General features: G+C 41.2%; 2 long non-coding RNA genes across 2 annotated transcripts; both read right to left on the bottom strand.

The window, feature by feature from the left end:
• Nucleotides 1-543: 543 nt before the first annotated feature.
• LOC134227703 (uncharacterized) lies at nucleotides 544-12565 on the bottom strand. Its single transcript, XR_009983735.1, has 3 exons — nucleotides 11668-12565; nucleotides 11379-11509; nucleotides 544-1167 (listed from the first exon to the last, which is right to left on the bottom strand). It is a non-coding gene; the product is annotated as an uncharacterized LOC134227703 (long non-coding RNA).
• A 6201-nt stretch (nucleotides 12566-18766) lies between these two features.
• LOC134227702 (uncharacterized) lies at nucleotides 18767-20870 on the bottom strand. The gene is made up of 3 exons (XR_009983733.1): nucleotides 20675-20870; nucleotides 20243-20615; nucleotides 18767-19936 (listed from the first exon to the last, which is right to left on the bottom strand). It is a non-coding gene; the product is annotated as an uncharacterized LOC134227702 (long non-coding RNA).
• Nucleotides 20871-24052: the final 3182 nt, after the last annotated feature.

Here is a 24052-nt window from a genome sequence, read left to right as displayed (position 1 = left end):
TTTATTTATTCTATTATTGGCAGGGGTTTTTTTCAGAGCGTTAATGAATAAAGCTTCCAATGAATGATTAATTTTGCTATGATTAAATCATTCAACTCTACACGTAAAAAAATAACCTTATATGTTATGGCAAAAAACCATTCGAAAATACTTATACTCTTCATTATGCCACCTAATGAATGATCCCATATCAAAAAGCTAATAACATTCATAAGTTAATGAAAAGTACACAGCAAAAAAAGTTGTTGAATATTACATCGAAATCGCTGCAACCCATTGAATCCATCGCTTGTTTAATATTACATTTTGCGATGTACTCGACAGCTTGCTGTGTAATAAACAAGAGCGATGTAATTTCTTTCGATGTAATAAATAATATGATGTAATTGAAACGATGTAAAAGAATGCGATGTAAAACCATGCGTACTGCATGGCGTTAAATAAATTTATTTTGGTGAATTAATTTTCATAGCGTGGCATTTTCTTTTTAAAATTTATTGATTAAAATCATTGAATTGACATGATATTTAATTGTTTTCATATTTCTATTCATTTTATAATAAAAATTTCAATTATTAACATAGTGTTATGCCCACAGATGGATTTTCATATCCAGCTGAAGCGGCCCAGTGTAATTCAGTGACCATTTTTCGTTTGTTTAATTTTTGATGCGTTGTCCTGATCAGTCTATCCGCAGTTCTGAAATGTAATGGCAATATTTCAGCCAGGCCAAAAAAACCATCGTGAATATGAGCTTCCGATGAGGCGAAAAGTGAGCGGCTTCTTACTCGAAACCCGCAGGTCGGTTTCAGATGATTTGGGGGTGCTAGCTAAGGATATGGAAGGGTAGAATTTGCTTCTTTTCCTGATACAGCTTCGCAATCGAAGATCGCGCTTTTCACGTGTGTTAGTCAATCGGGTAACCAACCGTACTTCCATTTGCAGGTAAAATTAATTCCATCTAAACGCTCTAACTCTTCCTGTACACCTTTTTTGGGATGAGCCAACATGGGTTTCAGAGGAGTTCCCGGCATCTTCGGATACTTCTCCAGCTAATGATCGATACCGTCCTCCAACAGGACCAGAATAATTTGATTGTCGTTTGGGGACTGACAGCAATCGTGGAAAACAACATAGCCGAGCGGCTCGGTAGCGTCACGTCAAACGCTGAAAACGAGAAAAAAATTAGTAGGGTGTTAAAAGATATTTTTTAGAACAATTCATGTTTTGTTAAATATTTTTTGAAAAAAAAAAAACATCACAGATCTTGTCACAGATGATTCCCCAGAATTGCCTCTAAGAACGCTCTGAACGCTACGGAAACCTTTTGGAATTCCGAAAGGTATCTTTCTGGAATTTCTAAAGGATCACTTTAGAATTACGAAGGTTATCCTTCTGAAATTCTGAAGAGAAGCCTTCTGGGATTCTACAAATAATGCTTCTAAGATGCTGAAAAGATTCCTGGGATACTGAACAGAATCTTCATGGAATTTTAAAAAGAAACCTAGGATATTGATTAGAACCCATCTGAGATTGTGAAAAGAATCATCGGGGATGCTGAATGGAATTCTTTTGGAGATCCGAAAAGTGTCCTAATGGGATTCCAAATGAAATCTTTCTGGAATTCCGAATCCATAAGGGATTATGAAGGGAGCTATTATGGGATTCAGAGTGAAATCATTATGACACTCCGAGAGAAATCCATATGGGGTTCAAAGAAAAACGTAATGAGGTTCCAAAGGTAATCCTCCAAAATAAATCCGAAGCGAATTCTTCTGGGATTCCGATAGTAATTTTTCAGAATTCTACAGGAGAGATTCCTTGGGAATCCTTCCGAAATTCCTTGGCGAATCCTTCCGGGATTCCTAGGGGCATCCTTCCAGGATTCCTTGGGGATTCCTTCCGGGATTCCTTAGGGAATCCTTCCGGAATTCCTTGGGGAATCCTTCCGGAATTCCTTGGGATTCCTTGGAGAATCCTTCGGGAATTCCTTGGGATTCCTTGGGGAATCCTTCCGGGATTCCTTGGGGAAACCTTCCGGGATTCCTTGGGGTATCCTTCCGGGATTCCTTGGGGAATCCTTTCGGGATTCCTTGGGGAATCCTTTCGATTCCTTGGGGAATCCTTTCGATTCCTTGGGAATCCTTTCGGGATTCCTTGGGAATCCTTTCAGATTCCTCGGGAATCCTTTCATTCCTTGGGGAATCCTTTCGATTCCTGGGAATCCTTTCATTCCTTGGGAATCCTTTCAGGAATCCTCGATTCCTTGGGGAATCCTTTCGATTCCTTGGGAATCCTTTCAGGATTCCTTGGGGAATCCTTTCGGGATTCCTTGGGGAACTTTTCTATTCCTTGGGGAATCCTTTCGATTCCTTGGGGAATCCTTTCCAGGATTCCTTGGGGAATCCTTTCAGGATTCCTGGGAATCCTTTCAGGATTCCTTGGGGAATCCTTTCAATTCCTTGGGGAATCCTTTCAGGATTCCTTGGGAATCCTTTCAGGATTCCTTGGGAATCCTTTCAGGATTCCTTGGGAATCCTTTCAGATTCCTTGGGGAATCCTTTCAGGATTCCTCAGAATCCTTTCAGGATTCCTTGGGGAATCCTTTCAGGATTCAGAATCCTTTCGATTCCTTGGGGAATCCTTTCAGGATTCCTTGGGAATCCTTTCGGGATTCCTTGGGGAATCCTTTCGATTCCTTGGGGAATCCTTTCGATTCCTTGGGGAATCCTTTCGGGATTCCTTGGGGAATCCTTTCAGGATTCCTTGGGGAATCCTTTCGATTCCTTGGGAATCCTTTCAGGATTCCTTGGGGAATCCTTTCAGGATTCCTTGGGAATCCCTTTCCTTGGGAATCCTTTCCAGATTCCATTGGGAATCCTTTCCAGTTTCCATTGCGAATCCTTTCCCAGGATTCCTTGGGAATCCTTTCAGGATTCCTTGGGAATCCTTTCAGATTCCTTGGGGAATCCTTTCCAGGATTCCTTGGGAATCCTTTCAATTCCTTGGGGAATCCTTTCCGGGATTCCTTGGGAATCCTTTCGATTCCTTGGGGAATCCTTTCAGGATTCCTTAGAATCCTTTCCAGGATTCCTTGGGGAATCCTTTCAGATTCCTTGGGGAATCCTTTCAGGATTCCTTGGGGAATCCTTTCAGGATTCCTTGGGAATCCTTTCAGGATTCATGGGGAATCCTTTCGAGATTCCTTGAAGAATCCTTTCGGGATTCCTTGAAGAATCCTTTCGGGATTCCTTGGGGAATCCTTTTGGGATTCCTTGGGGAATCCTTTTGGGAATCCTTTCGGGATTCCTTGGGGAATCCTTTCGTGATTCCTTGGGGAATCCTTTCGTGATTCCTTGGGGAATCCTTTCGTGATTCCTTGGCGAATCCTTTCGGGATTCCTTGGCGAATCCTTTCGGGATTCCTTGGCGAATCCTTTCGGGATTCCTTGGCGAATCCTTTCGGGATTCCTTGGCGAATCCTTTCGGGATTCCTTGGGGAATCCTTTCGGGATTCCTTGGCGAATCCTTTCGGGATTCCTTGTGGAATCCTTCCCGGATTCCTTGTGGAATCCTTCCCGGATTCCTTGGGGAATCCTTCCCGGATTCCTTGGGGAACGCTTTCGGGATTCCATGGGGAATCCTTTCGGGATTCCTTGGGGAATCCTTCCTTTGGGAATCCTTTCGGGATTTCTTGGGGAATCCTTCCGAGATTCCTTGGGAAATCCTTCCGGAATTCCTTGGGGAATCCTTCCGTGATTCCTTGGGGAGCCTTCCGGGATTCCTGGGGAATCCTTCCGGAATTCCTTGGAATCCTCCCGGGATTCCTTGGGGAATCCTTCCGGGATTCCTTGGGGAATCCTTCCGGGATTCTTTGGGGAATCCTCCCGGGATTCCTTGGGCAATCCTTCTGAGATTCGTTGGGGAATCCTTTTGAGATTCGTTGGGGAATCCTTCCGGGATTTCTTTGCGAATCCTTCCGGAATTTCGTGGGGAATTCTTTCGGGATTCCTTGGGGAATGCTTTCGGGATTCCTTGGAGAATCCATTTGGGATTCCTTGGGGAATCCTTTCGGGATTCCTTGGGGAATTCTTTTGAGATTCCTTGGGAAATGCTTTCGGGATTCCTTGAGGAATACTTTCGGGATTCCTCGGGGAATGCTTTCGAGATTCCTTGGGGAATGCTTTCGGGATTCCTTGGGGAATACTTTCGGGATTCTTCGCGGAATGCTTTCGGGATTCTTTGGGGAATGCTTTCGGGATTCCTTGGGGAATGCTTTCGGGATTCCTTGGGGAATACTTTAAGGATTCTTCGGGGAATGCTTTCGGGATTCTTTGGGGAATGCTTTCGGGATTCCTTGGGGAATGCTTTAGTGATTCCTTGGGGAATGCTTTCGTGATTCCTTGGGAAATGCTTTCGGGATTCCTTGGGGAATCCTTTCGGGATTCCTCTGGGAATGCTTTCGGGATTCCTTGGGGAATACTTTATGGATTCTTCGGGGAATGCTTTCGGGATTCTTTGGGGAATCCTTTCGGGATTCCTTGGGGAATGCTTTAGTGATTCCTTGGGGAATGCTTTCGTGATTTCTTGGGGAATCCTTTCGGGATTTCTTGGGGAATCCTTCCGGGATTCCTTAAGGAATCCTTTCGGGATTCTTTGGGGAATGCTTTCGGGATTCCTTGGGGAATCCTTTCGGGATTCCTTGGGGAATCCTTCCGGGATTTCTTGGGGAATCCTTCCGGGATTCTTTGGGGAATCCTCCCGGGATTCCTTGGGCAATCCTTCTGAGATTCGTTGGGGAATCCTTTTGAGATTCGTTGATGAATCCTTCCGGGATTTCTTTGCGAATCCTTCCGGGATTTCTTTGCGAATCCTTCCGGGATTTCGTGGGGAATCCTTTCGGGATTCCTTGGGGAATGCTTTCGGGATTCCTTGGAGAATCCATTTGGGATTCCTTGGGGAATCCTTTCAGGATTCCTTGGGGAATTCTTTTGAGATTCATTGGGAAATGCTTTCGGGAATCCTTCCGGGATTCTTTGGGGAATCCTTCCGTGATTCCGGATTTCCGGAATCCGGGAAGGATTCCCCAAGGAATCCGGGAAGGATTCCCCAAGGAATCCGGGAAGGATTCCCCAAGGAATCCGGGAAGGATTCCCCAAGGAATCCGGGAAGGATTCCCCAAGGAATCCGGGAAGGATTCCCCAAGGAATCCGGGAAGGATTCCCCAAGGAATCCCGGAAGGAATCCCGTAAGGATTCCCCAAGGAATCCAGGAGGATCCCCAAGGAATCGGAAGGATTCCCAAGGAATCAGGAAGGATTCCCAAGGAATCTGGAAGGTTGAAGGAATTCGGAAGGATTTCCCCAAGGAATCTCGGAAGGATTCTGAAATCGAAAGGATTCCCCAAAGGAAGTTCCCGAAGGGATTCCCTCAAGGAATCTGGAAGGATTCCCCAAGGAATCCGGAAGAGATTCCCAAGGAATCGGGAAGGATTCCACAGGGAATCCGGGAAGGATTCCCAAGGAACTCAGGAAAGGATTCCTGAGGAATCCTGAAAGGATTCCCAAGGAATCCGGAAAGGATTCCCAAGGGAATCCTGAAAGGATTCCCCAAGGGAATCCGAAAGGATTCCCCAAGGAATCCTGAAAGGATTCCCAAGGAATCCCAAAGGATTCCCAAGGAATCCTGAAAGGATTCCCAAGGAATCCTGAAAGGATTCCCCAAGGAATCGAAAAAGGAATCCGAAAGATTCCCAAGGAATCCCGAAAGGATTCCCAAGGAATCCTGAAAGGATTCCCAAGGAATCCTGAAAGGATTCCCAAGGAATCGAAAGGATTCCCAAGGAATCGAAAGATTCCCAAGGAATCCGAAGGATTCCCAAGGAATCGAAAGGATTCCCCAAGGAATCCCGAAAGGATTCCCAAGGAATCGAAGATTCCCAGAATCCCGAGGATTCCCAAGGAATCGAAAGGATTCCCCAAGGAATCCCGAAAGGATTCCCAAGGAATCGAAAGGATTCCCAAGGGAATCTGAAAGGATTCCCCAAGGAATCGAAAGGATTCCCAAGGATCCTGAAAGGATTCCCAGGAATCGAAAGGATTCCCAAGGAATCGAAAGGATTCCCAAGGAATCCCGAAAGGATTCCCCAAGGAATCCTGAAAGGATTCTAAGGAATCCTGAAAGGATTCCCCAAGGATTCCCTGAAAGGATTCCCAAGGAATCGAAGGATTCCCTGAATCCCGAAAGGATTCAAGGATCCAAGGATTCTGAATCCTGAAAGGATTCCCCAAGGAATCCTGAAAGGATTCCCAAGGAATCGAAGGATTCCCCAAGGAAGGAATCAAGGATTCCCTAAGGAATCGAAAGGATTCCCTCAAGGAATCCCGAAAGGATTCTAAGGAATCCCAAGGATTCCCCAAGGAATCCGAAAGGATTCCCCAATCCCGAAAGGATTCCCCAAGGAATCGAAAAGATCGAAAGGATTCCCCAAGGAATCGAAAGGTTCTAAGGAATCCCGAAAGGATTCCCCAAGGAATCGAAAGGATTCCCAAGGAATCGAAAGGATTTCCCAAGGAATCTCAAGGAATCGAAAGGATTCCCCAAGGAATCTCGGGAAAGGAATCCTAAGGAATCCGAAAGGATTCCCCAAGGAATCCCGAAAGGATTCCCCAAGGAATCCCGAAAGGATTCCCAAGGAATCCCTGGAAAGGATTCCCAAGGAATCCCGAAAGGATTCCCCAAGGAATCCTGAAAGGATTCCCCAAGGAATCCGAAAGGATTCCCAAGGAATCCTGAAAGGATTCCCCAAGAATCCCGAAAGGATTCCCCAAGGAATCCTGAAAGGATTCCCCAAGGAATCCTGAAAGGATTCCCAGGAATCCTGGAAAGGATTCGCCAAGGAATCCCGAAAGGATTCGCCAAGGAATCCCGAAAGGATTCGCCAAGGAATCCCGAAAGGATTCGCCAAGGAATCCCGAAAGGATTCGCCAAGGAATCCCGAAAGGATTCCCCAAGGAATCCCGAAAGGAACCCAAGGAATCCCGAAAGGATTCCCCAGGAATCGAAAGGATTCCCAAGGAATCGAAAGGATTCCCAAGGAATCCCTGAAAGGATTCCCCAAGGAATCCCGAAAGGATTCCCCAGAATCGAAAGGATTCCCCAAGGAATCCCGAAAAGGATTCCCCAGGAATCCCGAAAGGATTCCCCAAGGAATCCCGAAAGGATTCCCCAAGGAATCCCGAAAGGATTCCCAAGGGAATCCGAAAGGATTCCCCAAGGAATCCCGAAAAGGATTCCCCATGAATCCTGAAAGGATTCCCCAAGGAATCCCGAAAGGATTCCCCAAGGAATCCTGAAAGGATTCTCCAAGGAATCCTGAAAGGATTCCCCAAGGAATCCTGGAAAGGATTCCCAAGGAATCGAAAGGATTCTAAGGAATCCCGGAAGGATTCCCCAAGGAATCCCGAAAGTATTCCCCAAGGAATCCCGAAAGGATTCCCCAAGGAATCCCGAAAGGATTCCCCAAGGATTCCCCAAGGAATCTCGAAAGGATTCCCCAAGGAATCCCGAAAGGATTCCCCAAGAAATCCCGAAAGGATTCACCAAGGACTCCCGAAAGGTTTCCCCAAGGAATCCCGAAAGGATTCCCCAAGGAATCCCGAAAGGATTCCCCAAGGAATCCCGAAAGGATTCCCCAAGGAATCCCGAAAGGATTCCCCAAGGAATCCCGAAAGGATTCCTCAGGGAATCCCGAAAGGATTCCTCAGGGAATCCCGAAAGGATTCCTCAGGGAATCCCGAAAGGATTCCTCAGGGAATCCCGAAAGGATTCCTCAGGGAATCCCGAAAGGATTCCTCAGGGAATCCCGAAAGGATTCCCCAAGGAATCCCGAAAGGATTCCCCAAGGAATCCCGAAAGGATTCCCCAAGGAATCCCGAAAGGATTCCCCAAGGAATCGAAAGGATTCCCCAAGGAATCGAAAGGATTCCCCAAGGAATCCTGAAAGGATTCCCAAGGAATCAAAGGATTCCCCAAGGAATCCTGAAAGGATTCCCCAAGGAATCGAAAGGATTCCCCAAGGAATCCTGAAAGGATTCCCCAAAGGAATCTCGAAAGGATTCCCCAAGGAATCCCGAAAGGATTCCCCAAGGAATCCCGAAAGGATTCCCCAAGAAATCCCGAAAGGATTCCCCAAGGAATCCCGAAAGGATTCCCCAAGGAATCCCGAAAGGATTCTCCAAGGAATCCCCAAGGAATCCCGAAAGGATTCCCTAAGGAATCCCGAAAGGATTCCCTAAGGAATCCCGGAAGGATTCCCCAAGGAATCCCGAAAGCATTCCCCAAGGAATCCCGAAAGCATTCCCCCAAGAAATCCCGAAAGCAATCCCTAAGGTATCCCAAAAGGATTTCTCTAGGAATCCCGAAAGGATTCCCCAAGGAATCCCGAAAGGATTCCCCAAGGAATCCCGAAAGGATTCCCCAAGGAATCCCGAAAGGATTCCCCAAGGAATCCCGAAAGGATTCCCCAAGGAATCCCGAAAGGATTCCCCAAGGAATCCCGAAAGGATTCCCCAAGGAATCGAAAGGATTCCCCAAGGAATCCCGAAAGGATTCCCATAGGAATCCCGAAAGGATTCACATAGGAATCCCGAAAGTATTCCCATAGGAATCCCGAAAGAATTCCCCAAGGAATCCCGAAAGGATTCCCCAAGGAATCCCGAAAGGATACCCCAAGGAATCCCGAAAGGAAACCCCAAGAAATCCCGAAAGGAGCCGCCAAGAAAACCCGAAAGGCTACCCCAAGAAATCCCGAAAGGAATCCCCAAGAAATCGAAAGGATTCCCCAAGGAATCGAAAGGATTCCCAAGGAATCCTGAAAGGATTCCCCAAGGAATCCCGAAAGGATTCCCAAGGAATCCCGAAAGGATTCCCAAGGAATCGAAAGGATTCCCAAGGAATCCCGAAAGGATTCCCCAAGGAATCCTGAAAGGATTCCCAAGGAATCCTGAAAGGATTCCCCAAGGAATCCTGAAAGGATTCCCCAAGGAATCCTGGAAAGGATTCCCCAAGGAATCCCGAAAGGATTCCCCAAGGAATCCTGAAAGGATTCCCCAAGGAATCCTGAAAGGATTCCCCAAGGAATCGAAAGGATTCTCCAAGGAATCGAAAGGATTCCCTAAGGATTCCCCAAGGAATCCGAAAGCAATCCCCAAGGAATCCGAAATCATTCCCAAGAAATCCCGAAAGCAATCCTAAGGTATCCCAAAAGGATTTCTCTAGGAATCCTGAAAGGATTCCCCAGGAATCGAAAGGATTCCCCAAGGAATCTCGAAAGATTCCCCAAGGAATCCTGAAAGGATTCCCCAAAGGAATCGAAAGGATTCCCCAAGGAATCCTGAAAGGATTCCCCAAGGAATCCCGAAAGGATTCCCCAAGGAATCCCGAAAAGATACCCCAAGGAATCCCGAAAGGATTCCCCAAGGAATCCCGAAAGGATTCTCCAAGGAATCCTCAAGGAATCCCGAAAGGATTCCCTAAGGAATCCCGAAAGGATTCCCTAAGGAATCCCGAAAGGATTCCCTAAGGAATCCCGAAAGGATTCCCTAAGGAATCCCGAAAGGATTCCCTAAGGAATCCCGAAAGCAATCCCTAAGGTATCCCAAAAGGATTTCTCTAGGAATCCCGAAGGGATTCCCCAAGGAATCCCGAAGGGATTCCCCAAGGAATCCCGAAAGGATTCCCCAAGGAATCCCGAAAGGATTCCCCAAGGAATCCCGAAAGGATTCCCCAAGGATTCCCGAAAGGATTCCCCAAGGAATCCCGAAAGGATTCCCCAAGGAATCCCGAAAGGATTCCCCAGGGAATCCCGAAAGGATTCCCCACGGAATCCTGAAAGGATTCCCCAAGGAATCGAAAGGATTTCCCAAGGAATCCCGAAAGGATTCCCCAAGGAATCCCGAAAGGATTCCCCAAGGAATCCCGAAAGGATTCCCCAAGGAATCCCGAAAGGATTCCCCAAGGAATCCCGAAAGGATTCCCCAAGAAATCCCGAAAGGATTCCCCAAGAAATCCCGAAAGGATTCCCCAAGAAATCCCGAAAGGATTCCCCAAGAAATCCCGAAAGGATTCCCCAAGAAATCCCGAAAGGATTCCCCAAGGAATCCCGAAAGGATTCCCCAAGGAATCCCGAAAGGATTCCCCAAGGAATCCCGAAAGGATTCCCCAAGGAATCCCGAAAGGATTCCCCAAGGAATCCCGAAAGGATTCCCCAAGGAATCCGGAAAGGATTCCCCAAGGAATCCCGAAAGGATTCCCCAAGGAATCCCGAAAGGATTCCCCAAGGAATCCCGAAAGGATTCCCCAAGGAATCCCGAAAGGATTCCCCAAGGAATCCCGAAAGGATTCCCCAAGGAATCCCGAAAGGATTCTCCAAGGAATCCCGAAAGGATTCCCCAAGGATTCCCCAAGGAATCCCGAAAGCAATCCCCAAGGAATCCCGAAATCATTCCCCAAGAAATCCCGAAAGCAATCCCTAAGGTATCCCAAAAGGATTTCTCTAGGAATCCCGAAAGGATTCCCCAAGGAATCCCGAAAGGATTCCCCAAGGAATCCCGAAAGGATTCCCCAAGGAATCCCGAAAGGATACCCCAAGGAGTCCCGAAAGGATTCCCCAAGGAATCCCGAAAGGATTCCTCAAGGCATCCCGAAAAGATTCCCCAAGGAATCCCGAAAGCATTCCCCAAGGAATCTCGAATGGATTCTCAAAATATTCTTGCTGAAATTCCCACAAAAGTGCTGTTCAGAATCTACAAATAATGCACAAATCATTCCGCTTGTGATTTCCTAAGGATTTCGTTCGAGGTCACCAAAGTATTTTGCTCGAAATATCTAAAGTATTCCGCTCAAAATCTTCAATCTATTCTGCTCAGAACATAATGGACCTCCTTAAAGGATTTCATTCAGAATGTCCTAAAGGTTTTGTTTGGAATACACAAAGGATTTTAAACAGAACTCCTAAAGAGTTTCCTCGATAGATTTCATTTTCTTCAAAGGAGGAATCCTAAAAAATGCAGTGTGGAATGATAGGATTTCTATCCTACCATCCAGAATAAAACAAAAATCCTTAGCGATTTCGTTAGGATCCATTTCTGTTTAGAATATTAAAAGTAATCCTTTCATAATCGAATATATTGAGAAAATCATTTGGATATGCAAGTCGATGCCCACGTAATGTTTTTTCAACACTGCGTACAAATACGCGTCGTCAAAAAGACGCATGTGTGCATCGGGAAAAAGCGATAACGCTGCGTTGCCGCGTCGATGTACACCTGCGTTATTTGGAAAGACGCTACGTTGGGATTGACCCTAACTATGTACTTACGTTACGCCCGCTCTTTGACGGACATGAGAAGAACGGTCAGGAAGATGATTAACGGTAGACTGCGTAGTTGGCGAGGTGCAGTTATGGACCGAGCAAAAAGAAGACAACGCAGATGCCGCTCCGTCTTTAGCCTAAAAGGTATAATATGGATATAATAAATAATACAACTGTTTATAATCAAAATAATTAGGGTACATAGGGGTAAATAATATTTTATAGGAAAATGTTATTATACTGTAATATTATGATTATGTCCCCTATTTCAAATTATATCCTAAATAATACTTACCTTATTCATTACATTGTTCTTCAAACGGATCAGCGTTAGTTCGCTCAAGCCAGCCTTCGTTAAGTTGACCAACAACTTGCGGAGAACCAGACCATCTGTTTCGTTTGGGGCCACCTTCGGATAGTCTTCCTCTCGCCGAAACACATCTCGAAAAGACGGTCACCTTCGTCAAACGCACAGTGTACCACCGCTAGGTTTCGACCTGGCGTATAGAAACGATCACATCCGGCAGCAAGTGCTAGAATCGTTTTAAAATTCGAAAACATCCCCTCGTGAGCCAGTATTAACGCACTAGCAGAGAACTTGATCGCTCGTCGTTTTAGTTTCTCGAACAGCGGAATGCAAAAGCAACCGGTTTCACCCGAGCCTATCATGGCCATTGCAACCACATCGCGATTCCCCAAATTAGTGGGACAGTTTTGCGCAGCATTTGAAGTGGCACGTATCACATTTTAAGAATTGTCCTCAGGATCTGCATGCACAGCCCCATGGTCTGAAATCAGTCCTTTTTCTCCATTGCCGTCGTCGTCGAAATCCGCGAAACGCTAATCCATCGGATCGATCGGATTTACCCGTATCCATTTACGCTGTACTGGATTAGGCACTCTGTATCCCATTCTGAGGATTGCATACAGAATCGGCCTGCTGAATTCCATTGCCTGAAATTCACTCTTATTTTGCTTCGCCGCCGTCGCCGAAAATCAAACCCACACTTCAGGTGAAAAATCCGTTCGGATCTCCTGTTTATCCATTCCGATGAATTTCACGAAAACACATTCTTTTGACCAAATACACACGAATTAAATGCGTTAAACTATTTATTAAACCAAACTATCAAAGCCGCGAGAAAACACCGAAAATTACCGTCAAAGCAACTTCACTTCCAATCCAACACAACATGGCGACAAAACAGCATCATCGTTGCAGAAGTCCAATGTCAAGTCCGCAGTGTTGCGAGAAAATTATATACCAATGTATATAATATTGTATCTAATTTGTGTAATTTTACACAACTCTGTTGGATCTTATTGGTTGCATCATTTTCTGTGTGATATTTGATGTTTTGACAATCGAATATTACACAAATGCGACGTAAAGGGAATTGATCAATTTGTTTTTGTGTAATTTCAAGGCAATGTGAAATTACATCAAAATGAATGTTATTATGCATTAAGATTTTTAAATTACATTGAAATTTTGGTACATCGCTAGAATTACATCGAAGCAGATTACATTATTTTTTGCTGTGTATAAGTTTCTGAATGTATGTGACTAATGCGATGTATAAGTTTTTTCTTATACATGTCATTAGGCGCCTGCTTTGGCAAAAAAGTATTAGAAATATTAATAATAAACAACATTAAATTTTTACGTGTATGATCAAAGATTATGATTAATGATTTATTCATTTTTGACAATGAATAATGATTATGATTAATGATTAAATTAATTTTTGACAATGATTAACGATTATGAATAATGAATAAAACGTTTGAAGTATGATTAATGATTACCGATCGTGATTAAATGTTGACACAATATGTGTATGAATAATGTTTAACGATCGATATGATTAATGATTAATGATAATGAATAATCAAATTAAATGATTTGCATAGTGATCAATAATCAAGTAACCGTTCGACAAAATTATGTTTTTTTACCTTTGAAATTGTTATTATTTATTTATTCAGACTAAGGCCGATGTGGCCTGTGCGGTATATAAGAGTCTTCTCCATTCGGCTCGGTCCATGGCTACACGTCGCCAACCACGCAGTCTACGGAGGGTCCGCAAGTCATCTTCCACCTGATCGATCCACCTTGCCCGCTGCGCACCTCGCCTTCTTGTGCCCGTCGGATCGTTGTCGAGAACCATTTTCACCGGGTTACTGTCCGACATTCTGGCTACGTGCCCGGCCCATCGCAGTCGTCCGATTTTCGCGGTGTGAACGATGGATGGTTCTCCCAACAGCTGATGCAATTCGTGGTTCATTCGCCTCCTCCACGTACCGTCCGCCATCTGCACCCCACCATAGATGGTACGCAGCACTTTCCTTTCGAAAACTCCAAGTGCGCGTTGGTCCTCCACGAGCATCGTCCAGGTCTCGTGTCCGTAGAGGACTACCGGTCTAATTAGCGTTTTGTAGATTGTCAGTTTGGTACGGCGGCGAACTCTATTCGATCGGAGCGTCTTGCGGAGTCCAAAGTACGTACGATTTCCAGCCACTATGCGTCTCCGAATTTCTCTGCTGGTGTCATTTTCGGCAGTCACCAGTGAGCCCAAGTACACAAATTCTTCTACCACCTCGATTTCGTCACCACCGATGCAAACTCGCGGTGGGTGGCTCACATTGTCTTCTCTTGAACCTCTGCCTATCATGTACTTCGTCTTCGACGTGTTGATGACTAGTCCGATCCGCTTAGCTTCCCTCTTCAGTCTGATGTAGGCTTCCTCCATCTTCTCAAAGTTACGTGCCATAATATCTATGTCGTCGGCGAAACCAAATAGCTGGACGGACCTTTGAAATTGTATGATTATGATTAAAGATTAATGAATAAAAGCGATGTATGCAATGAATAAAATTGATGATTAATGAATAAACTCAAAACAATCATGAATATGATTTGTGATTAATGATTAAATGCAAAAATCTATGATTAACGATTAGTGATTAATGATTGAATCGTATTTTTTGTATGATTATGATTAATGAATAATGATTAAATAACCCATTATTCATTAATCATGATTAATCACTAACGCTCTGGTTTTTTTATGTCTGACTATGCTCAAATTTGGCCTAAACATTCTTTGCATATCAAAGAACATTGTGGCCAAATTTCATAAAATTTGGTCGACAAAAACCCCCCTGCCAATAATAGAACAAAACCTGCCAAAGCCGTCTTTCCCCCTACAAACTTTGCGGATCCCAGAACGAATCGATTGAGGAGAAAATCTTGCAAATCAGTCAACCCGTTCGCGAGGTAAATCGTCAGGAAGAAAACCTCAACTCATTTTTATTATACACTCAACTAAACTATCTCATAATCATCATAAGCCTCATCTTATGAAGCGTGGAAAAATAATCGAATTTCATTTTCATGAGCCTCTTATGATAATTACTTGGCTCGTTATGAAGGTTATTCTTGTATCTTATGAAGTTCATAAAAGTGATCTAAAGAAAAAATGAAACATAAGAGTTGTCTTATGATTCTCATTACTACTCTTGATGTGAAAAACTCATAAGATAAATCTTATGAAATGAGAAATCAACATGGTGAACAATGCAGTGGATTAATTAATTAAGCGCAAATTTATTCTTCACCTGAGGAAAAAGCACCTATGACCGTCATAAGTTTTGCTTTTGAAATGGGGACATAAGAAATAATTATGATGTTCATAAGAGCGTCTTATGATTTGCAACCGCAATGAGAAGTATATTATTTTCATAATAATTCGCAATGTGGTTCATAAGATGCACTTATGAATCAGCATTGGGAATGAAACTCTCCGCTTCATTCAATTCCATTAGTCTATCTTATGTGTTTCAAAACAATGAGATATGAATCTTATTTGGCGTTTTGATGTTGCATGAAGAAGAAGAAACAGAAAGATGATATTTAAAAATACGAAGACATTCTTGAAAATTTTCTCAAAAATTCTAGAAGCAATTTAATAAAAACGGTAAGCATAGTGCGGGGTTGAACTTTTCTTCTACTGCATAATAAACAAAATATTTCGGTTTAAAATTTTATTCTTTGATATCACATTAAATACATAGAAAAGTCCGTACTGTTTTCCGTTTTCAGTTGAATGCTTTAAGAATTTTTGAGAAGAGTTTCAAAAATTTCTTCGTATGGTTTCCCTTGCGAATATTTTTAGATATCATCATTCCTGCTTCTTCTTTTCAATAAATCTTGCTTTTCAATAAAGCGCCAATAGGAAGTATCACGATAATTATCATTAAGAAACAAATCAGAATAGGAGAAAAAAAGATGAAAGTCAGAGTTGGTTCCAAATATTTATTTTCAATTATTGATGAACAGATACACATTTTGAATCTATATACATTAACATCATCAATATGTTTGCAAGCAATAGACCTTTCCCGTCCGACCTAACACATATTTTTTGTATTTTTCCCTGAAAGGTCCTTGGGTTTAGATAACATTACACATAAAATCAGCTGTTTTTATCAAACGATTATTTTCTTACAATTTTTCAAAAAGATCCTAAGAATAATGATATTTTGGCAACACTATACAGTGGTGAGAAAACCTTTTATTATTTTTTTTCTGGCAGCTCTGTCTCATGTTTATTTACAATTAAAACGTCAAAAAATGAAAAACGCGCAGCTTCCGCAAAATGCAGGCGAATCAGCTCCTGCTCCGAAGAAATTCCACCGTCTTCAGCGGCATTAACCGGTAACGCGATTGATGCAAACTGATCAGCTTTGCGACTTCTGATTGCGAAAAAAAGAACTATATGGCAAGGCTGCCCGGGTGCGTTATGCTAATTTTGCGCTTTCTTCGTGCTTTGTGCCCGCGGCTGCCGGCAGTCGTCCAGAATAAATATTATGTTTTAAAGGAATTCCAATCCAAAAGTGTCTTGATGGTGATTGCGCGATTGTGATAGCAGTGATTTTTAAGCAATAATCTTTTGATTTATAAGATGAAGTGCTACCCAATACCCTAGATGAATTCCAGCAGCTTCAACATTGGATTCTGAGAGAACACCAAGAACTTTAACAAAGTTCTGAACCCTCCAAATGGTGGATACAGTGATCTTTTCGGTACCGACGCCCCACTCCATACACCACGCAGTAAGAACCCAATGCAGTCCAACATCTTAGTTATCCCGGAAGGTCCTGGAAGCAAAAATGGAGAAACTCCAGGCCATAGTGTGTCTAGTCAAGATTTGCCGAACCGCCTGTTATGTGAAGCCAATCATCACCAGTGAACAACCACATGAAGAGCAATCTGCCCATCAGTAGCGACGCCACAGATTTCGGCAAAACTAACGGTCACAACAACGGCAACAGACACAGCAATAGCACTACTTCCACATCGTCCATCCCAGAACGAACCGTAACACAAAAACAGCACCCCAATGAGTAGTGATGGATACAAATCAGGTGGTTACTGCGGAAATCAACAGGACTTTTCCATCGTTAAACAGAGCTGACCATCAACAAGAACCGCATTCCACCGAGAGGCACCTCGTTCGGTATATGGTAGTCATCTGCTGCAGTGGCAAACATAGGACCGTAGGACCATTTCCGTATTTCATTTGAAGACATTCACGTAACAACCGTGTATTTGATTATTGATTAGCAGAAGCGCAGCGAGTTGGCCAGACCTAACCAATATATAGAAAAGACAATCCCATTACAAAACTACACAGTCTACCATCAACCTATTTTGCTGCCTGACGAACGGACCATAATTCGAACACGACGCTACGTTATACCGTTTACGACGTCAAATACCCGGATGAGCAGCTGTAATAATAAAAACCTAAACCCTACCCCATCCGTCCTAAATCAATCAAGTTATTTCAAACCACGAATATTTTAATATATGTCTCTTCCCAAAGTATTACACATGACTGTACCTACCAAATTAATGAAATATGGTTAATAAAAAGTGATGACATTCCACTAAAAAGCTCTAAAAAATATTCTTATACTATGTATATCATTATATCACACATAAACGAACGGTTGAAAACATAATTTATTCACCATTCATCTAAAAGTAATCATTAACTCTAAAATCTACTCCAACGCATACATGAGTCTACAATACTTGTGAGTTGGGACCGTTTGTACTTATGAGGGGACGGGGGTTGACAAATCCATAGAATCGCCTTACGTTAAGACTGGTACTGGAATCTGGCGATCAATCAACATGCGGTTTTCGTTGGGTTAAAGCTGTTGAGTATTCCTTTTAGCTATGTAGGTTTTCTTTTAAACTGCGCTTAATGGGGAAGCGTCATTAACAGTATAATGAAAAATTATATTTACCCATACTAATTTGCATGCAAACTTGAAACGACTTGTGTTAAATCAGTTTCAATCCCAATGAGATAAAATTTCAGAGGACACTCAGAACATGATGAAGAATCAGATGAGCGCTGTGAAGCAAAATCGATTTTTGAACCACCCTATTAGCTATACTTGCCTTCGCCACAGCTCGTCTATGGAATCTACAGTGTCTATAGTCGGAACGGGACAAACGGTTCATTAATCGCTCGCTCCTCTTTCTTTACGAACGGATTACCACGAACTACCTACTAATTCCCAAATAATGATGTATTCATCTCGCTTAACTTTTACTTTTAAAAGGACCTAAGTAACATTTTTTCATTAATTAATTTAAATGTGGCAATCAACAGACCAATATGAAAGCTGTTAATTGTAGTACTCAAATAAACTCATGAAAAAAATGTTACTTAGGTCCTTTTGAAAAGTTAAGCGAGATTAATTTGAACAAACTCATCTTAATTTACATATAAATCGATCTTTCAATTATTTCAGATCGAACAATGTACACGCTTCTTTTAAATCCGACCGTAGTTTGCAGCCTATTAGAACAGGAATGTATAATGTTTCCAGCAATCTTCATTCTGAGCTTGATACAATCATCGGGATCGGAATGCCCATATTATCTTAGATTATCTCGATAATCTGTCGAACAAATGGTCATATAGAAGTCATACGATGTTTACAAAAAAATCCTGATATGATTCCAAACCTGAACGAGTAAGCTTCTATGTGAAAATTGACTACTTTCGAGTGGGCCACATGTGGGTCTGGAGAGGGCCAGCCGCCTCCTACTCATTTTATTTACGCCAATATCTCCAGGACTTTTTCATTTGCTTTATCGTTTCTAATGTTTTTTTTTTTGTTTTTACTTAATTATGACTACATACTGCTGACTACTTGATTTAAGCCCCAAACGCAATACAACGGAACGGCGACGGAAGCGGAAAATCTGACAGAAAATATATGGGCTAACTGTCAAATTTGCCGTTTCCGTCGCCGTTCCGTTGTATTGCGTTTGGGGCTTTATTATTGGTTGCTTCCAACAGATATTAGCAATCTTCGCCAACAAATTTATTATTTATATAACCTCTTAACCTTTTGAGCGGGCCTTTCATAACATAGCTGTAAGGTTCGCGACTTTAAAGCAAAACCATGCTGAGGGTGACTAGATTCAATTCCCGGTTCCGGTTTAGGCAATTATTGATTTTAAAACTGTCTCGCCTTTCCTGGGCATTAAAAGTATCATCGTGTTAGCCTCATGATATACGAATGCAAAAATGGTAACTTGGCTTAGAAATTTCACGGTTAATAACTGTAAAAGTGCAGGATGAACAGTTAGCAGCGAGGCGGCAATGACCAAGTAAGGGATGTAATGCCAATAAGAAGAAAAAGAAGATATATAACTATTAATAACTTGTCATAGGACGAGTTAGTTCTGTCCTATTCAATTTCCCCAGTTAATTGTAGCTTTACAAAGGCGTATTTCGTCCTCAACAGTAGGGCTGTCTTAAATCGAGTCAAGTCCGAGACACTAAAGACAGCCTCACTGTTGAAGTCGAAATAGGTATCTTAAAAGTTACAATCTGGTGTTGGATTTGAAAGGGATAGAACTAACTCGTTTTATGACAAGTGAAGACGTTCCACTAAGAAGATCTAAGCAATTTTCAATTTTACTTCAGTTTTTTAACTTTTTGTTTCAGATTTTATTTTGTTTTGCTTCATTTCAGTCTTCTGTTTCGATCACTTCCTGCTTCCTACTCCATATTAATTAGTCTTCAACTATCGTTATTCAAAATTATCCAATCAGTGAGTTGCATTGGAACCGAGATTCGAACTTGCAATTTGCTACATAAAATCTGTTTCCGTAATCAATAAACCGGTCGAAGGACCATATCACACAATATCGCCAATGGTGGTGATCATGACGTAATCGATAGCGCCGACGTCCCTTTCCTTCATTCGTTGGCACCAGACCTGTTAAGCCGTTTCGATTTGCTCGAAAAGATCCGTATCAATGATTACCCGCTTTGCACTAGGACTAGTATATGATGTGTTCTTCAAATGGTGATCCGCTTTCGATTCATAAATATGAGACGTTTCTTCGATCGTTGTTCACCACACCCGACAACATACTCGGGTTTTCCGGATGAAGTGATACCATACCAATACGGTTAATCGGTTTCGCATGTTTAGTCGAGGCGTGAGGCGTGAGGGTCGAGGGTCTGAGGAATAAAAGAATATTCGAAAAATGTTGTAATACAGGCAGCATCAAAAGTCATAGTTGATCGAAGCTTTATTGCCATTAGTATAAAGCATATGAATAAGTATATGAAATGGGACGAAACGGCGACGGTAAAGGAAAAATCTGACAGAAAAAAATCTTGCCTTAAACGTCGACGTTTTGTTACATTGCGATTGGGTCTTGAGAATCGACGATACAAATCAATGAAAAAACTTTTTTTTACGTTTTTGCAATATGACTGAGTTACCATTTCACTTTTGTCTCACAAGTTCACATAATAACTTACCGTGAAAATCAAGTCTGCTGTCGGGGTCTGTCGGTTAACATACACTGGCTGACCCGAGCAAACAAAACTCCATTACCTCCACCGAAGCAGCTAACAGCGACGAAGACCGGAAGTCGGGGTTTCAGCGTGTTCGTGGTGTTAGCTTGAAAGAATGCCGTTGTTGATCTTACGCGGACGAAACAGCTGAAGCACTTTGGGGCGACCTTGATGATACCGCGAATACACATTACGAAGGTTTTTTCAGCAACGCGGGTGGGTTTTCTCGAGCACAAAGTTTGTGTGATAATGCTTCTAGGTGTTCTTTTCCGCTCAAAGAATATTCGGCTGCTGGCGGATCATCATGAAGGATTGCAGGTGGCGACGACGATGGAGGCTACGGTGGCGAACGTTTTCATTTTAGTTGGCTTCACAAACTTTGACATAGTTCTCTACCTTTTTATTGCCCGGGTCCTTCGTGGTCGGGTCAGCCTTGCTCGCAGCTAAAAGATTCCAACTCGCATTTCGCAACGAGAAACGGGTGAGATCCACCGATTCGTAAGTGGGTTGTAGTTAAAAGAAAAACCGAAGCAAAACTGCTCCAAGCAAAAACTCTGTCAGAAGCACAAACAGGCAAACAAAGAAAAATAACAACTTCAAAAATAAAAACAACAACAACTTCGAATTCACCACACGAAGAGGATGACACATTAGGGGAAATAAGGGTTCAATGTGTTTTGTGGTGGAAAAAACTAATAGGGAAATAGGGGCGAAAAAGTCGAAAAAAAGTTTTTGATTGTTTTTCAATAGTTCCAGAGGGAAAAAAATACTGGTCTCTTGAGAAAAGTGTCTCAGAAAAATAAAAGGAACCATTTGAGCAAATAAAATTTTTTCACGGGAAAGGTCTATTGATTTTTTGATTTTTATTTTTAGCATTGCTCCGTTAAATTTAAATCAACCGAGTTTCGTCTTAAATTGTTTTGTAATGTGTTTAAGATTTTTACTATCTTTTACTTTGTAAATTAAAGTTTTCGTTAATCACTTCACAATTTTCACTTTTATATTTTTAAGATCACCTTATGGACGAACTTTTTAGCATGTCGATCGATTTCTAAGACTTTATGTATTGTTACTAAAGTTGTCATGAACTAAATTCATAAGATAATTCGCATATAACAACCAGTTTCATTGGAACATATGATTAGATAAGAACAAAACTATTGCGATTACGTTGAATAAATCGGTGACGGCATATAGTATTTCGTCCTTGAAGAGAGCGCTGTGCGGCATTTGGCGTTCATTATTAATAAAACAATCCAGAAGACATGTCGCAGTTGAAAAAGGAATATGGCAGCTAATTCGCTGTATATTTATTTCCTCCTGATTGAAATTTTGATTTATTTGAACATAAAATATTATTAAACAATACCTTAATTTCGTGCACAAAATCTGTACAGATTTTGCACATTAATTAAAATATATGTTTAACCATAATTATTAAATAAATCGATATATTTCAATCAGCTGAGGAAATCCGGACATCAACGAGCGAATCGCCATATTCCTTTTGTTATTAACTGAACGACATGTCTTCTGAGTTTTTTCACAGGATGAATAATAAATGCCGTCGGAATGCTTTTCCTCGCTTAGTCGCAATATGTTTTGTTTTCTCACCGATTTATTTCCAATGAATTCATAATAAGTGCTCTTATGGCAATCATGATGTTGCTATATGACAAGCTGGTTGGTATCTTATGAAATTTAGAGAATCGTATCGACAATGCCATAAATCGATGGTGATTTAAAAATATAAAAGTGAAAAGTTCGTCCATAAGTGATTAACGAAAATCATAATTTTTCCTCAAAGTAAAAGATAGTAAAAATCTTAAACACATTACAAAACAATTTAAGACGAAACTCGGTTGATTTAAATTTAACGGAGCAATGCTAAAAATAAAAATCAAAAAATCAATTGCTTGCAAACATATTGATGATGTTAATGTATATAGGTTCAAAATGTGTATCTGTTCATCAATAATTGAAAATAAATATTTGGAACCAACTCTGACTTTCATCTTTTTTTCTCCTATTCTGATTTGTTTCTTAATGATAATTATCGTGATACTTCCTATTGGCGCTTTATTGAAAAGCAAGATTTATTGAAAAGAAGAAGCAGGAATGATGATATCTAAAAATATTCGCAAGGGAAACCATACGAAGAAATTTTTGAAACTCTTCTCAAAAATTCTTAAAGCATTCAACTGAAAACGGAAAACAGTACGGACTTTTCTATGTATTTAATGTGATATCAAAGAATACAATTTTAAACCGAAATATTTTGTTTATTATGCAGTAGAAGAAAAGTTCAACCCCGTACTGCTTACCGTTTTTATTAAATTGCTTCTAGAATTTTTGAGAAGATTTTCAAAAATGTCTTCGTATTTTTAAATATCATCTTTCTGTTTCTTCTTCTTCATGCAACATCAAAACGCCAAATAAGATTCATATCTCATTGTTTTGAAAAACATAAGATAGACTAATGGAATTGAATGAAGCGGAGAGTTCCATTCCCAATGCTGATTCATAAGTGCATCTTATGAACCACATTGCGAATTATTATGAAAATAATATACTTCTCATTGCGGTTGCAAATCATAAGACGCTCTTATGAACATCATAATTATTTCTTATGTCCCCATTTCAAAAGCAAAACTTATGACGGTCATAGGTGCTTTTTCCTCAGGTGCCCGCGGGCATATAGTTATTTCGACATGCGCGATTGTAAACTGTCTTATTTGCCATCAATTGGGATTATTTTAAATTATATTATTGATCAGCTAGAGCAGTTGGATGAGAAGTGGAAGATTAGAAAAGTAAGTAAATTTTTCCTCTTATTTACAGAAGTTTGTCAATGCAAGCTCGGATGCAAGGCACCAGTTCAGGAAAAACTATACCATTCAACATTTCGCATCAGCAGAAGAAGAAAACACCGACGATGAGACTACCCGAATAAAAAATATTATAGAAAAACAATACAATGTATTGTAACATCACTATAAAACACAATAAATTTACAATAAATTTAAATGTAGATGAAATAATAGAAATACATTAGAATGTATTGTTATGAACCATTCATTAAATTGTAATTTAAGTTTTCGCATTAGAACGTACGGGTTGTTAAGTATCGTAACTATACAAAATTTGAGATTTTTTCATACACTATTTTTTGTCAAACAATAGAGTGTATCGTAAATATATTGTTGAAATATGCGAAGAAAACCATTCAAATTACATTAGGTTGAATTGTATTTTTATAGTAAAACAATACGATATTGGATTTCTTAATTATGACGGCTTTACCGGTCAAAAATGAAGTTTAAAAAAAAAATGATGCATATTTGCGGCAATAGGATGAATATTGTTATATTGCTAATATGCAATTTGAATAAAATTTTCAGAAGCTATCAACGATTAAAATTTATGCACTAACAAGTTCTAAAAACAATTGGAAGTATTGTTACATTTGAGAACAATGTTGATGTATTATATCCATGGTGTTGATACAATATGGACAACTATCGAGAAACAATATATCCTATTGTATACCGTAGAGCATATGGTAATTCAATTGTTTACACTGTTGAGCCTATGGTACGCTTTTATCCGGGTACTCTCGAGTCTCCCAACTGGTGCAATGATATATGGTATATACCATCTCGACGAAAAATAATTCAAACGAATAATAAAGTGTATATGATTAGTTAGCTTATTAAATAATCAGAGACAAATAAAATAAAATGTTATATTTAAAATGATTTGTTGCATTATTTG

The sequence above is a fragment of the Armigeres subalbatus genome, chromosome 3 (genome assembly GCF_024139115.2).
Source record: "Armigeres subalbatus isolate Guangzhou_Male chromosome 3, GZ_Asu_2, whole genome shotgun sequence".
NCBI lineage: Eukaryota > Metazoa > Arthropoda > Insecta > Diptera > Culicidae > Armigeres > Armigeres subalbatus.
This window is presented reverse-complemented; position numbering and strand designations above follow the sequence as displayed.